This window comes from Lissotriton helveticus, chromosome 2_1 (assembly GCF_964261635.1).
Source record: "Lissotriton helveticus chromosome 2_1, aLisHel1.1, whole genome shotgun sequence".
In the NCBI taxonomy this organism is placed as follows: domain Eukaryota; kingdom Metazoa; phylum Chordata; class Amphibia; order Caudata; family Salamandridae; genus Lissotriton; species Lissotriton helveticus.
Window position 1 is genome coordinate 351,519,454 of NC_136059.1, and position 16,009 is coordinate 351,535,462.

A 16,009-nucleotide genomic window follows, 5' to 3' on the forward strand; every position below is an offset into this window, starting at 1 on the left:
TAGGAAAGATTCTTTGTTCCACCCGCTTGGTTTCTATACAACACAGGAGCCTGCTTTAGAGCCCACTCAGGTGCATGATTCCCTGAGCTTTTCCAGGTACCAAGGAGGAAAATACTTACTTTATTATCTACACACAATAAAGTGCATCACCTATACAAGCTAGCGGCCAATCATACTCTGCAAGAATGATTTTTTAAGTGTGACAAATGAAGCCAGAATATAGCTTTGGTTCTATGCAATAATATATAATTCTCGGTTTCTATTTCTATATCAAAGCCTATCTGGAGAGTTTACAGGGGTCTCAACCTGCATATATTGTTTAATTGGAGTCACCCCCAGATGTTCTTTGAGAGTGTGGTAAACTTTTGCCACCTCTACTATGTTGTCAAGACGCGCTACTGACCAAGTCCTGTTCTGTTTGCAGAAGTAGAAGCAGCTGCCAAGGCATTTTTTTGTAAAGCAAGTTTTTTTCCTTAACATGTGTCTATAAGCCTGAACCCTTCTCTTTCTCGATACCAATTTCAAATTCATACTATGGCTCACTTTTATATTTGACTGAATAGTCCTTCCTGCAATACTCAGTTTGTTATTTTTTTTCTGTCCTTTTAGTGTCCCGCCATGTAATACAAACAATGGGAAGAACGGCTTTCCGAGTATTGATACTGACCTGGCTTTCTAATTTTATCACTGCCTCAAATTATATCCACCGTTATTGGACTCCTGCACTGGAGGGGATCCAATTCTAGTTTTCAGTTTTGATTTTTTTAGCCTCCCGTATAGCTTTCTCTTTACGGAAACCCTCACAAATTTTTTGCTTTGAGATGTAGCACTGTGGTTTGCTAACTTCTGTATATAGAGGTTTAATCTTAAAAAATTATTCTAGGAAGTTCCTGTTTGCGATCATGAACATGAGCCATTGCCAGCCACTGGTGCAATGCCAGAACTACGGCTTCTCATTGAATGCTACTCATAACTATTGAGAAAACTGCCTCAAAATTACCCATTCATTTAATTACCAAAAGAAGAGCCAGTGCAGCACCGTGCTCATTCTGCATCTGTTTTAATACCACTAGTGATATGTGCCATGCACAGCAGTAGAAATACTTGCAAAGACTGCTTCCCATGTAGAACACTGTTTTAAGGGTGGTACCATACCAAGTGGAACACACATAATTAACATACTAAGTTTATCCTAAGGTGTTGTATGAGTATAGACCACTTCTGATTTGTTTTTCAAGCAATCAAAAATGGAATCACATCTCACTTTGGGACCAATCTGCTCAGGATAGCATTGATAGTCTCTGGGATAATTGCCTGCACCACTTGTTGTGCAAGGTCGGGAGAAAATGCTCTTATTTAATAGCTATCTTACTTCTGGAGCAGCAAGACTTGTGGTGTCAGGATATGGTGTACACCCCTCTAATACAGGCCAGATAGCCCTTTCATTACTCAAGGGACCCAAGGGAAAAAACACAAGTTACTGAACGCCTTATTTGGTAAAGATTTTTATCTAGCCACAGATTCCTTACCTTACAATAAACTTCAGGCGTCAGACTGGATCCTGATTTTGGAGCAGTACCCCTGCGCAACAGTAAGTCCTACTATTCGGCTCAATGTCGGAAGTGACATGCACAGTACCTATATAGGCGCCACCCCAGTGAGCTGATGTCAAATACTTTTGCAACTTTCCACGTGCGGAGCCACAATGAGAACTAGGCATAGTTTGGAAAAACGTAGGCCCTGAGAAGGAGGTTCTTCATACTGCAATCTGCTCACAGAGTGGGGAGGACGGGTAAGGCATCTGCAGCTACAGTCTCTACCAGATAAGGCGTTACAGGAGGTAATTAGCTTGTTCATCTGATAGAGACTTCTAGTCGCAGACTCCTTACCTTGGACTAGATACCCAACCAATACCTCCCCAGACGTGGGTCTGCGAAGCCGATTTTAAATTTAAAAGTCCTGTAGGACGGACGAAGTGCCCATCACAATGGACCAGACTGTCCCGTCAGCAGTGTTTGGTAAACATGGGCAAGGAGGCACATGTTGCTGCCTGACACATCTCCATCCAGGAGAGGGACTCTGCAAGCTAACGCAGTGGTCGCAGCCTTAGTTCTAGTGGAATGAGCACACAAACCCTCAGGGGGTTGCTTCTTGGGCAATGTGTAGCAGAGCACTATCCATCTATATATGGTCCTGTTCTGCACAGCCTTCCCTTGCTTAGCTCCTATGTACCCCATGAAGAGTTGATCATCCACCTAGAAGTAGTTTCTGCATTTAAGGTAGAACGACAATGCTCTTTTTGGGCCGAGACGGTGAACTCTCTCCTCTTCTTTGGAGGGGTGAGGCAGAGCAAAGAAGGTAGGAAGGGTGCTGTTTTGGCCTATATGGAAGGCAGTCACAACCTTCAGAGCAAAGGAGGCATGTGTCTGAAGGACTAGCTTGTCCGGGTATAAGGTGGTGTAGGGAGGGTGTGCCGAGTATCTGCTTTTCGCTGACCCTTCTGGCTGTTGTCATGGCCACTAAAAAGACAGTTTGATGGTCAAGAGCCTATGTGGGCAATTGTCAAGAGGCTCAAAGGGTACACCCATTAAGAAGGTGAGAACAAGAATTAGATCCCACTAGGGCATAATGAATGGCCTGGAAGGAAATGTGCGGCAAGTCTTTAAGAAATGTAGGATGATGCGGCAACCGCAAAAAAGCCAAAATGGCGTAAAGATAACCTTTAACTGTGACCAGAGCGAAGCCCTGCTGGGCTAATGAGAGAAAATAACCTTGTATAGAGGTGTGGAAAGAGGGGTCGATATTGTGGGGAACACACCATATCACAAACGTATGCCAACAGCAGGTCTATACCGACTTGGTGGATGGACACCTTGATGCCAGAATATCATACACTTCAGGAGGAGGGTCAAAAGCTGTCAACTGTAGCCGCTCAATCTCCACGCTTGAAGTTGAAGGGTGTGCAGGTTTGGGTACAGAACCCTCCGTGTTGCTGCGACAGAAGATCCTCTCAAAGGTGCAGCTTGGTCAGAAGGGTGATGGTCATGATCAACAGCTCGAGATACCAGACTCACAGTGCCCAATCGGCAGCCACAAGAATAGCTTGGGTCCAGTTGTTCCTGAGCTTCTTGAAAGCTCTGGGCTGGAGAGGTAGTGGAGAAAAGAACTACAGGAGGCCTAAGCTACACTTCAATCAAACAGTCAGGTAATTATAAGCGTGCTACTCACCCGTGAGGGTCTCAAGGTGCTGAAACAAAAGTGTGTCTCAGAGAGTCGGCTTAAAAACTCCAGCATGCAAAACTGCTAACATTGTACATTCTCTGTTGTGTTGAACAGATCTAACCAAGGCTCTCCCTACTGCTGAAAGAGTCCTTGCACCATCTTCACATGGAGATGCCAATCGTGCTCCGCTAGGCATATTCATCTAAGTTTGTCTGCAAAGGCATTCAGAGACCCCGCCAGGTGTTCAACCACCAGAGAAATGCCCTCGCATTCCAGCCATGTCCAGAGACGTAGAGCCTCTTGGGTCCACAACTACACCCTGCCCAGTTTATTGCAGTGCCACATCTCTGTGGTGTTGTCAGTGAACACCTGCATTAACTTTCTCATGATCGAAGGAAGAAAGGATTTCAATGCCAAGCGAATCGCCTGAAGCACCAATAGGTTGACGTATATTTCGGACTATGCCAGAGACCAAAGTCCTCTGATCTCCACCTCTCCCAGATGCCCGCCCCATCCCAGAATTGACATCTGTCACCACAGTCAAATTCTAGTTGAGGATGGGAGAGAGATATGCCGCTGGCCCAATCGCGGTTTGTCAGTCACCACTGCAGATCTTCCGCAGTTCCCTCTGAGATGTGGACCATGCCACCATGTCAGAGGTTCCCTATATCCTTCACCCACTGAGATTTCAGGTCCCACTGCACAGCAAAAATATAGCAACAGGCATGGGTCACAAGCAGGATGTAGGAGGCCATGAGGCCCAACAACCTCAGGGTCATTCTCAATGAAATCCAGGATAGAGGCTGAAACATCGGTATCATAGCCTGATTATCCTGGACTCGCCGCTTGGGATAATAGGCCCGAAACTGCACTGAGTCCAGAACAGCTTCGGTTAAAAGGAGTGTTCTCGGAGCGAGTCTGGTGTGTGCAAATGGTCCTAGACTAGAGGTGGGAGACTATGGCCTAGTGTGAGCCAGCTTTCGTCAGCCAATCGTCGGATAGGGAAAGACTGAAATCCCTGACTTCCACAGATGAGCTGCAACCACAGCCCTCCCTTTCGTGAACACCCATAGAGTGCTAGTAAGGCTGAAAGGGAGCACGACAAACTGAAAGGGCTCTCGCACACCATGAGCCAAAGGTAGCATAAGTGGGCAGGCAGGACGAGGATGTGGAAACAGGAGCACTGCAAGTCCAACGCTACCAACCTCCCAGGTCCATGGCAGACAGAACTTACACAAGCGTGAGCATCTTGAATTTCTTCTTTTTCAGGAAGAGATTGAGATGGTGCAGGTCTAGGATAGGACAGAGGCCTTCGCCCTTCTTGGGCACCAAAAAGTAGCGGGAATAGCAACCATGACCTACTTCTGATGCCAGCACCCTCTCGATGGCTTCCTTGGTCAAGAGCCATCACTTCTTGACGGAGCAAGTAGAGATGGACCTCTGTCAGCCAGTCATAGATGGGTGGCATGGGTGGAGGGGTAGTCCCAAATGGGAGGGAGTAGCCCCTTTAGAAGATTTGCAAAACCCAACTATCCGATGTTACTGACAGTCAGCGGTGCAGGTAGTGGTGTATCCTGCCTTCCACTGGATGCCCATGATGGTCAGAGATCAAACTTAAGGTGTTTGGTTGGTGCAGCTGCTGGGCGGGAGTGGACTGGCTTGACCTATGGCTATCTGTCCCACATGTTTTATGGGACCCGTTTCCTATACCACGAAAAGGCTGGGAGTGTATGGGCGAAGCTGGATATCCCTTGCATGGTCATGAAAAGGGCGGCGTGGGAGTAACTTGGGCCATAGATAAGCCCAAGGACCTGGCCGTAGCTCTGCTGTCCTTAAAGCAGTCTGGGGCAGAGTCTGCCTAGTCTCCATAAAGGCGCAAGCCATCCTAGGGTATGTCCGTAAGTGAGGACTGAACATCCCCTAAAAAACAAAGTGGTTCTCAGCCACCCATGGCGCCGCAGGACCACTGATGATAAAAAACATCTACCCATTGAGTCCAGTTGTGTCAAGTCCACATCGTATGGTGAACTTTTCTATGTCTCTCCCATCAGCAATATCTTGGGAGAGTATGACTCTGACCTCCAGCGAGACCATGGGCAGCACTTGTCCAACCGTATCCAGATCGTATGGGAATATCAGTCCATAAGGCATGCGGTTTTCCCTGACCACAGGTATCCAGTCTTTTGGTTTCCCAATCAGGTGGAGTGGTGGGGAACTCGCCGGGATTGATTCTAGAACTGGAGGCCGGGACCATCAAGCTCTCCGAGGTGGGGTGCTGGGTGTGGAAACCGATCCCCAGGAGTGGAGCGATGGCGGCAGGGAATTTAAAGTAAGGGCTTCATTAAATGAGTACTATTGGGTTGGGTGACAAACATTTGTTATTCGGTGCCAAGATACCTGTCTGGGTGAACGCGCGCTTTACAAATACACATTATGGTTATGGTAAATGGGAGTAAGGGTACAGAGGCGGCAACTCCTGACTGAAGCAACTCTGCTAAGACGTTTGACTTGACTGCCTCTGTGGGTAGCAGAAAGTATAAGACCTCAGCTGCCCTATGCACTGTAGCAAAAGAGGCTTCCTTCTCCGTAGCCACAGTAGGAGGAGAGACCAAGCCAATGTTAGGCGAGGTGTCTAGCCCACAGGCCCCTGCCACTTACGCATACTAGTTGTCCTCCTCATCTAAGCGGTGCTGGTAATCATGAGGGTCCTCAGACTCCTCTTCCTCGCCAGGCCTATCAAGAGTAAAAGGTACTGGCTCTGATCCAGACACCATGGTTCCTGAGCTGGTGTCAGGTGACACACATCCGCCTCCGTGTTGAATTCAGGAATGGGGATGGAGTCAGGGATGGGGACGCTGGCAATGGAGCAGGCGCTTTGGATCCAGCAGGGGACCCGAACCCACGGGGCTGAAAGACGCTCTAGATGGGCCGGACCACCCAAACATGAGGTGCATGGCCTCATAAAATTCTTTGAGCCAGGTGGGTGTCACTCCAGCTTCAAAAAAGTCTGGTAAGCACAACCCAGACACAGGCTTCACCGAAGCACGAGGCCTGGAGTGCCTTCACTACCGCACCTCAACAGAAGACTTTGACTGTTATGGTGATGTCTAAGACCTCTTCAACTTGTTGTATTTTTTTTATGTTTGTTGGACTTACCCAACTTTCCAGATGACTTGGAGTGTGACAACAATCGCCAGGTGTGGCTCTGCGAATAATCCCTGAACTTTCCATGTGACCGGGATCTTGAGCAGCGCAGAGGTCGTCGGACAGCGAGGAGCTTGAGGAATTGTGCCTCAGTGCCTTCGGAGGCATGGCTTAGCAATCCTCACAGATTTTGGAGTAGTGGTCATACTCATAGCACCACAAACACACAAGGTGAGGGTCTGCAACAGATAAAAGTCTGTGACAGGCACCACATGGCTTGAAATCAGCCGGTTTCATGGTTGATATCCTCACACCAGGAGCCAAATCACACAAAAAGAATCAACAAAAGTCGACAAAAAAGCCAGTCAAAAAATGACAGAGTAGCTCAGACCGGATCAGCTCCATCTGGCACAGAGAGGAAAGAACTGACGTCAGCATGCTGAGATGGTGCCTACATAAGTACAGAGGAAGTCACTTCGGGAGCAGACTATGCTGAGCTCACCAACGCCACCTGCCGGCACACAGAGGTACTGTTCAAAAATCTTCCAGATCCTGTCTGATCCTGGGGATTATTTTAAATTAAGGAATCTGCGGCAAGAAGTCTCAGATATTCTGAATAACATGGAGTAGCCGTCAATCAAATCATGATAGATGTTTTGTTAGGACATCAAAGTTGTGACGGGGTCATAATTAGCCAATGGTGCAGCAGCTCTTTTTATATGAAAACTTTCTGTATCTGGACCTAGAGCATCAAACTCCACCCAGGAGTAAAATATTTTAAAAGAGTAGGCAGCATGTGTATTTACAACTAAAGTTACCCTAACCTGTGTTAGGAAAATCCCTCACCAAGAGATGTTGTGTAAAGAGTGCCCTAAAATGTACTCTATCGGAATAAGCTACTGCACCTTTGTAAAAACATTTAACACAGGAGATTCAAAACTGAAATCAAAATGGATAGTAATCTTTTTTATATCAAGTGCTTGCCAAACCAACAGGCGGGTAGGAGCACCCATCTGAACTGAAGGAAAAATCCAATATTACAGACATCACTGCTATTAGTAATTATATACTAAGAGGAAGGGGTCCCAGCCCTGTCAAACAATTCATAAAGAAAATTCAATTGTAGAATCACACAAAGACTGAATCAGCCCACATGGTTTTAATCACAATGGGAGATAGCGATACATATCATACTTTTTAGACAATAGATACTATGTTGAACAGTGCCCCAGTTTGGGAGAAGGGGGGGGTTGTGGGTGATATCCAGTGAGGAAAAAGTGATAGGGAAAGGATGACGTGACAGAATAATCAATCAATTGGAAGTGAACAATATAGAGAGTTACATATTCTGTACAAAAAGGACTTCAAGGTTCAAACTGCTGTATTTACAAATGTCATACTCCATAAAAGTTCAATCAAATGAAGAATTAGGACATGGAGTTGGCATAGAAAACAAATGGTTGTCGACGTTTCGACCCTCTAAGGAGTGCAGGTAATTCATATTATCCTTGCCGTGGGGTCTTCATCAGGACGGGTGTAGGGGCAGGTAACCTATTTAATGTATACAGGTAGTTAATTCACTAACAGAAGATGTGTACAATTACATCATCCAGTTAAAAATAGCAACACAATTATTGATACGTATACGGACTGGAGGGAGCCTTGGATTAAGACTAAACACTTATTCATTAATTAATTAATACTGTTTCCTGAGGCCGGTGTGTGGCAATTGATTGGGAATGTATACATCAAACCACTGCTACATACCGTTAAGTGCCTAATTTAGTGAAATAATATAATCAATAATTGGGAGCGACGTGAAGAAACAAGTAACACGATGGAATAGGTAGGATGGAAAATTTCAACAAGGCGCCATTACCTGTACCATGAATGGATACGGTTTGTTAGTAGGAAAAACTCTTTGTAGCGGTGTCTGAAAGGAGCATAAAATAATGATCACTAGAACGTAGCATGGTTCGTCGTGTATCATCAGCATAGTGAGAATGAGACAGAAACCATTGTCAAGAAGAGAGACTCACCCGGATCAAGCGTTCAAAACACATTCCTCGAAGGGAAATCGTTAATGGGGAGACGCACAGCAGTGTCTATTAAATACTGGGAAAACAAAAGAAAGTGCACTTAGTACACGCAGACGGCAGCATTTTAATCTGCATCTGCATACGTTTATCAGCGGCACTCAGAGTGCACTTAATACACGCAAACTGTTAGATAATCCTAATAATGTCTTCATCTCTACTAACATTCCAACAATTGATTTCTCATTAAAAGATAAAATTTCTCGACTGGAGCGCCTCGAGAAGAAACTGGTACGCACTCGTTGGCATGGACATCTTCTGACAAGGTACCTCAAAGAAAATATTATTCCAATCTGATTACAAATCAAGATTGAACCAGCTATATTTGTTGAAGTTCCCAAATTTAAAGAGGGGTTCAGCCACGTCGCCAATAACTGCTCCCGGCACTGGATGGTGCTGGGAGTGGAGACGGCTACTGATCAAGTCCACCTGATTGCCGCAGAAATCAAGGCCCTCAAAGCAGAGATAGCAGCAGATGCAAATTTTGCCAGTGCCAAAGAAACTCTGACGAACCTTGAGGCGACACTCAAAGATTTTGACTTAACCACCCAGAACCGCAAGTTAGAAAAACTAGCCCGGGATATACGGTTATATGACAAAAAAAAGACTTATCCTTACCTACAGGAAGACTACTTCCGCCAAGACACCCAGGGACGTTTCACGAACCGTGGACGCGGGTCCGCCAGGGGAAGACGCAACTATCCAACTTTTTCCGACTCATCTTACAGCTCGGAGGGTGAACAGGAACAACCCGGCCCCAATTATCAGTACAATTATCCAGACTACGGACAATACCCTCAACAACAGCAATATAATCCTTTTTTAGGTCAGCGCCAGGCACCATGGCGCCCTTCACGAGGCAGGGGCTACAATTGGCAACGAGGCCAACAACGGGGTCCCCAACCACACACAAGCAATTGGGATGGTGGACGCGGCCAAGCTCCAAAGCAGGTCCAATTCCAGCCGGAACAACATGGAGAACGAACGACCCGCAACAAAACCTACAGATGGTAATGACACTTGACGGACATTTTGAGCAAAAACTGTTGGGAGGGGCACCTCCAAACATCAGTAGCCCCGTGGTCAATATATCGAAATACAGGCTGAATGAAGATGAAATCAATATATTAGGTAAAGGGCTATCATATGTCCCCACTAATAACCCGGACAAGTTCACCATTCCCACAGAACTGTACCAATTTTTCCGGAAAATCAGGTTAAAATATTTCTTCCGGAATTCAGCACCCCGTACTGATTCATCAATAACTGGTCTGAAACCCCCATCAACCTTTGTTCCATACACAGGGAGTATGTCTCACAAGATTCTGGCATATGAATCGGTAGTATGGAGAGATGTACAACAAGTTCTGGGCACCAAACCCTTTGTTAAGTACAACACAAGCAAGAAGGAGAAGGTGGCACTACAGTCCTTGTCCCGGAATGACCAAGTTGTGATCAAACCCGCGGACAAAGGCGGAGCCATTGTCATACAGGATCTAACCTCATATGAATCGGAAATCCTTCGCCAATTAGACGATGGAGTAAGTTACCAACAACTTCGCTCGGATCCATCTAAAGCCATCGCTATGGAAATCCAGGTGATAACTCAAGCAGGTCTGGATCAAGGTTTCCTGTCTCCAACTGAATTCCAATTTTTAAATCAACAGCATCCTCGATTGGCTACGATTTACACGATACCGAAGATCCACAAGAATATGGAGAATCCTCCGGGTCGTCCGATTGTGTCCGGGTGCGGCTCTATCCTTGAGCCCCTGGGCAAATATATTGACTTTTTCTTAAAACCACTGGCTGAAGCTACCCCAACTTACCTGCGGGATACGATGCACACAATCAATATTATCGAGAATCTGACGTATGATCCGCAACGACAAAGGCTGGCCACATGTGATGTAGTATCACTGTATACGTCCATCCCACAACAGGAAGCACTTATAGTGATAACACGATGTCTACAACAACGACCAGCACCTATGCAGGTGCCCACTGAATTCATTGTGGCTCTACTACGGATAGCCATGACTAAAAACTTTTTGGTCTTCAGGAATAAATTCTATATCCAAACATCAGGAGTAGCTATGGGGGCTCCCTTTGCACCGGACGTGGCCATTCTGTACATGGCGGCATTTGAGGAAGATACCATAATCAATCAAGTCAATCCATTCAGAGACCGTCTCGGTCTCTGGATGAGATATATTGACGACATCCTCATAATCTGGGATGGTCAACTAGAAGAACTAATGGCCTTTTTCAACTGGCTGAATCTACAGTCTGAATTTCTCAAATTCACCATTCAGTCTGATAAATCACACTGTCAACTTCCTCGATCTAAGTATATATGAGGAGTCAGGAAAACTACTCACCAAACTTTATTGTAAACCGGCTGAGAGGAACTCGCTTTTACACTATCAGAGCCATCATCCGAGAGCCCTCCGGGACAATTTGCCCTTTGGGCAATTCCTACGCATCCGTAGAAATTGCTCAAACAAGAACGATTACTTTACAGAATCCGAGGAACTTTCTAACCGCCTCATGCAAAGAGGATATCCTAGACGCCTAATCAGGAGGTCACGCAAAAGAGCTTGGTTCTACCCGCGTGATGAACTATTGACCCCAAAGAGCAATAAGGACCAGTCAGAAAATAGGATCTTGTGTGTTACTACTTTCAATACTAAAAGCAACAGAATCAAAAAAATAATCAATCACCACTGGGATTTAATATCGGACGATATTGAACAACCAGCCAAACCTTTACATGCATTCAAGAAAGCGAAGAGCGTCAAAGATCTGGTGGTGCGCTCCTTCCTAACCACCCCTGATGACCCCACTGTCACGACCTTATGGAACTTGCCTCCAGTGGTCGGCCATTTCAAATGTGGTAGTTGCAAGGCATGTGAATCAACTATTCAAACCAAAGAATTCTCATTTCACAACAAGCAAATCCAGCTAAAAACCCACACCAACTGTAACTCCACTAACATTGTGTATGCCATCATCTGTCCTTGTCAACTAATCTACATAGGACAAACCCAACAGAAAGTTAAAGTTAGAATGTTGCAGCATATGAGTAGAATCAGATGTCAGGTACAAGGGGCCCCTCTAGTCGAGCACTTCATCTCAGCATCTCACTCGCCAGACAGTTTTAAATGGGTAGTGATTGAAAAAGCAGTCTTAGGACCCCGAGGAGGTAACATTTCTAACATTTTAAACATACGTGAATTGAAATGGATGTTTTTCTTTAACTCCATTGAAATGGGACTCAATGAACACGATAGTTCTTTTTCTCAATTGGCAACCTTGGTCTGAAACTGTTTAACGCATAATAGACTGGTGCGACCTATACCCTCATGTGAGAGGTACGTCTGACCAACTTATGCGCCATTAACATCATGCTTATGAAATTACATGCATTCATGTTGGATATTTCCACTCATTCTTATGCGAGAAACACGTTTTCACTATTATAAAACCTGTGTAGTTTATAGTTTTGGTCATTGTACCACCAAGCCATGTTTCATACGATAGGCCTATACCCTCATGCGAGAGGTACGCCCTACTCTGATCTACATCCACTAGCGTGTCACCAAGTGATGTATGTATGTTCCACCGTTATGTCCGTTTGAACCACCTAAGTCATGCTATAAAATGGTAGGCCTATACCCTCTTGTGAGAGGTACGCCTCACTTAGATTCAATGTTTCCTTCAAACGATCTATTACCAGCGACCAAGGCTATATCACTTTATCGTCAGCTATGTGATAATATCTGTGTAAATCTATTTTTAATTCTTTACCGTTATCTTGAATATAATGTACTATATATCTCTCTGAGAATCAATGGTGTATCATCTCCGGCAATACCATATGTGCTAGTTACCGTGATCTGCACCGCTCCACAGACGAATTTTCCATCGTGCGTTTCAATTACCATGACAACGCTGAAACGCACGTTTAGTCTTTTTTCTAACTCAACCATGGCCAGATCTCACCATGTGACCCTATCCCCATGGCAACATAACTAATCAGGAAGACCGACTCGCCATTGCGAAGTCTACCGTCACACAGCCAGATTCATTCGGCACCCGGTGAGTTTCCTCTGAGTGCCGCTGCTATACGAATGCGGATGCGGTTTAAATGCTGCCGTCTGCGTGTATTAAGTGCACTCTGAGTGCCGCTGATAAACGTATGCAGATGCAGATTAAAATGCTGCCATCTGCGTGTACTAAGTGCACTTTCTTTTGTTTTCCCAGTATTTAATAGACACTGCTGTGCGTCTCCCCATTAACGATTTCCCTTCGAGGAATGTGTTTTGAACGCTTGATCCGGGTGAGTCTCTCTTCTTGACAATGGTTTCTGTCTCATTCTCACTATGCTGATGATACACGACGAACCATGCTACGTTCTAGTGATCATTATTTTATGCTCCTTTCAGACACAGCTACAAAGAGTTTTTCCTACTAACAAACCGTATCCATTCATGGTACAGGTAATGGCGCCTTGTGGAAATTTTCCATCCTACCTATTCCATCGTGTTACTTGTTTCTTCACGTCGCTCCCAATTATTGATTATATTATTTCACTAAATTAGGCACTTAACGGTATGTAGCAGTGGTTTGATGTACACATTCCCAATCAATTGCCACACACCGGCCTCAGGAAACAGTATTAATTAATTAATGAATAAGTGTTTAGTCTTAATCCAAGGCTCCCTCCAGTCCGTATACGTATCAATAATTGTGTTGCTATTTTTAACTGGATGATGTAATTGTACACATCTTCTGTTAGTGAATTAACTACCTGTATACATTAAATAGGTTACCTGCCCCTACACCCGTCCTGATGAAGACCCCACGGCAAGGATAATATGAATTACCTGCACTCCTTAGAGGGTCGAAACGTCGACAACCATTTGTTTTCTATGCCAACTCCATGTCCTAATTCTTCATTTGATTGAACTTTTATGGAGTATGACATTTGTAAATACAGCAGTTTGAACCTTGAAGTCCTTTTTGTACAGAATATGTAACTCTCTATATTGTTCACTTCCAATTGATTGATTATTCTGTCACGTCATCCTTTCCCTATCACTTTTTCCTCACTGGATATCACCCACAACCCCCCCTTCTCCCAAACTGGGGCACTGTTCAACATAGTATCTATTGTCTAAAAAGTATGATATGTATCGCTATCTCCCATTGTGATTAAAACAATGTGGACTGATTCAGTCTTTGTGTGATTCTACAATTGAATTTTCTTTATGAATTGTTTGACAGGGCTGGGACCCCTTCCTCTTAGTACATAGTTCACCCAGGTTCCAGTAACTATAGTTGGGTACAACCCTTAATTTCATACACCATTAGTAATTATAGGCATCTTAAGTGTGTCATCAAAAATTACTCAAAGATTCAGAATATCCAGCCCCATTGATTGTTTTTGGATTTTGTTACAGAACATGCCCACAAAGGAAAATGCTACTTACCAGTATGCATCTGTTCTTGGCATGTAGAGCTGCAGAGTTACACACTGTTGCATCTAGTGTTGTGCCCGGATGTTTGCACTTGTTTTCGTCCTGAAAAGTCTGTGGAAGTCACGAGATAGGGGACTCCTCCTTTGGATCACATTGCGCATGGGCATCGGCTCCATCCTTAGATTATTTTTCGCCAGCAGGGAAATGATGGAGCTTTGTAAGAAAGAGGAAGGATGCCCATGTAAGCTGTATCTGATTACGGTAATACTGGAACAGATAAAGGTAGCCGGGGAGGTGGGTGGGCATGTTTAACTCTGCAGCTCTACATGCCAAGAACACATGCATACTGGTAAGTAGCATTCTCCGTTCGAGGCATATGAGCTTCAGTATACACACTGTTGCATAGATTATGTAGCAGTACCCCCTCCTAGCGGCGACCACCAGTATCTGTTGCAGTAGTTTGAAATAGTGTTTCGAGTACAGCCTGGCCCATAGTAGCTTGTTGTTTAGTTTGCACATCTACATAATAGTGTTTTGTGAATGTGTGCAGTGTAGACCATGTAGCTGCTCTGGAATGTTCCCTAAAAATGCCATTGAAGCCCCTATCTTTCTTGCAGAGTGGGCTTTAGGAGGAACAGAACGTACGTTTAGCTTTGTGGTAGCAAATTTGTATGATATGATATGGGGTTGCCTTTGTGTGGTGGTGAGAAAGACACGAAAAGTTGTTTGGTCTTACGAAAGGGTTGTGTTTTATCGCTGTAATAAAGCAATGCTCATTTGACATCTAAGGTATGAAGAGCTCTTTCTGCGACTGTTTGTGGCTGTGAGAAAAATACGGGCAGTTCCACAGATTGATTGAGGTGGAAGGGAGAAATGACTTTAGGAAGGAATTTAGGATTAGTTCGGAGAACAACCTTATTATGATGCATCTGCAGAAAAGGTTCCTGAATGGTTAGTGCTGGTAGTTCACCAACTCTTCGTAGAGAAGTAATAGCTACTAGGAAAGCAACTTCCCATGTTAAAAATTGTAGCTCACATTTATGTAAAGGTTCAAAGAGAGGTCCCATTGTCCGTGTGAGAACAATGTTTAAATTCCACACAGGTGAAGGTGGTGCTCTGGGAGGAATTATTCTTTTGAGGCCTTCCATAAAGGCTTTTATGGCAGGTACTCAGAAAAGTGATAGATGCTGTCTATTTTGCAGATATGCTGCCCTTGCAGCAAGATGCAGTCTAATAGACGTGTAGGCTAAGTTACATATTTGGAGGTGTAGTAAGTAGCCTATGATGTGTTGGATAGACACATCTAGGTGATTGATGATGTTATGACAATATATTACAAAACGTTTCCACTTGGCTGTAAAGCACGCCATAGTGGTGGGACGTCTAGCTTCTTTAATAATGTTAATACAGTCAGGGGCAAGGTTAAGGTAACCGATTTCTAGGACCTCAGGAGCCAGATCGCAAGTTTGAGCTGAGCTGGGTCCGGGTGTCTGATCTGTCCATTGTTCTGGGTTAAGAGGCGTGGAGATGGGTATAGCTTTTGGAGCGGTACTATGGAAAGTTCTAGCAATGTGGTGTACCACAGTTGTCTGGCCCAAGTTGGAGCAACTAAAATGAGTTAGGGGATGTTGCGAACCACTAGTGGAATGAGTGGGAGAGGCGGAAAAGCATACGCATATCTGCCTGACCAGTTCATCCATATCGCATTGCCTTTGGACAGTGGGTGTGGATATCTGCCAGCGAAGCTTGGGCATTTGGCGTTTTCGTGGGTGGCGAAGAGGTCTAGCTGAGGTTGTCCCCACATCTGAAAGAACGGTTGAAGAACTTGTGGATGAAGTTCTCACTCGTGGATATGTTGTGTCTGACGGCTTAACAGATCGGCTATGGTGTTTTGTACCCCTGGAACATGTTGGACTAAAAGGAAAATGTTTTGAGGTATAGCCCACCTCTATATGTTCTGTGCTAGCTGAGAGAGTTGCAGAGTGTGTGTCCTGCCTTGTTTTTGTATGTAGTACATGGCTGTCATGTTGTACGTGCGGAATAAGCCAGCCTTGCCGGATATTT

At 44.8% G+C, this 16,009-nt stretch overlaps 1 protein-coding gene and 2 long non-coding RNA genes across 4 annotated transcripts in view; 1 reads left to right on the forward strand and 2 right to left on the reverse strand.

The window, feature by feature from the left end:
* The window catches only part of NADK2 (NAD kinase 2, mitochondrial), a 1,023,510-nt gene that overhangs the window by 643,804 nt on the left and 363,697 nt on the right, over nucleotides 1–16,009 (reverse strand). The window lies entirely within an intron of this gene.
* On the reverse strand, nucleotides 7,785–8,485 carry LOC144817974 (uncharacterized). Its single transcript, XR_013607012.1, has 3 exons — nucleotides 8,406–8,485; nucleotides 8,246–8,299; nucleotides 7,785–7,917 (listed from the first exon to the last, which is right to left on the reverse strand). It is a non-coding gene; the product is annotated as an uncharacterized LOC144817974 (long non-coding RNA).
* On the forward strand, nucleotides 12,499–13,698 carry LOC144819351 (uncharacterized). The gene is made up of 4 exons (XR_013607304.1): nucleotides 12,499–12,563; nucleotides 12,729–12,804; nucleotides 12,911–12,964; nucleotides 13,293–13,698. It is a non-coding gene; the product is annotated as an uncharacterized LOC144819351 (long non-coding RNA).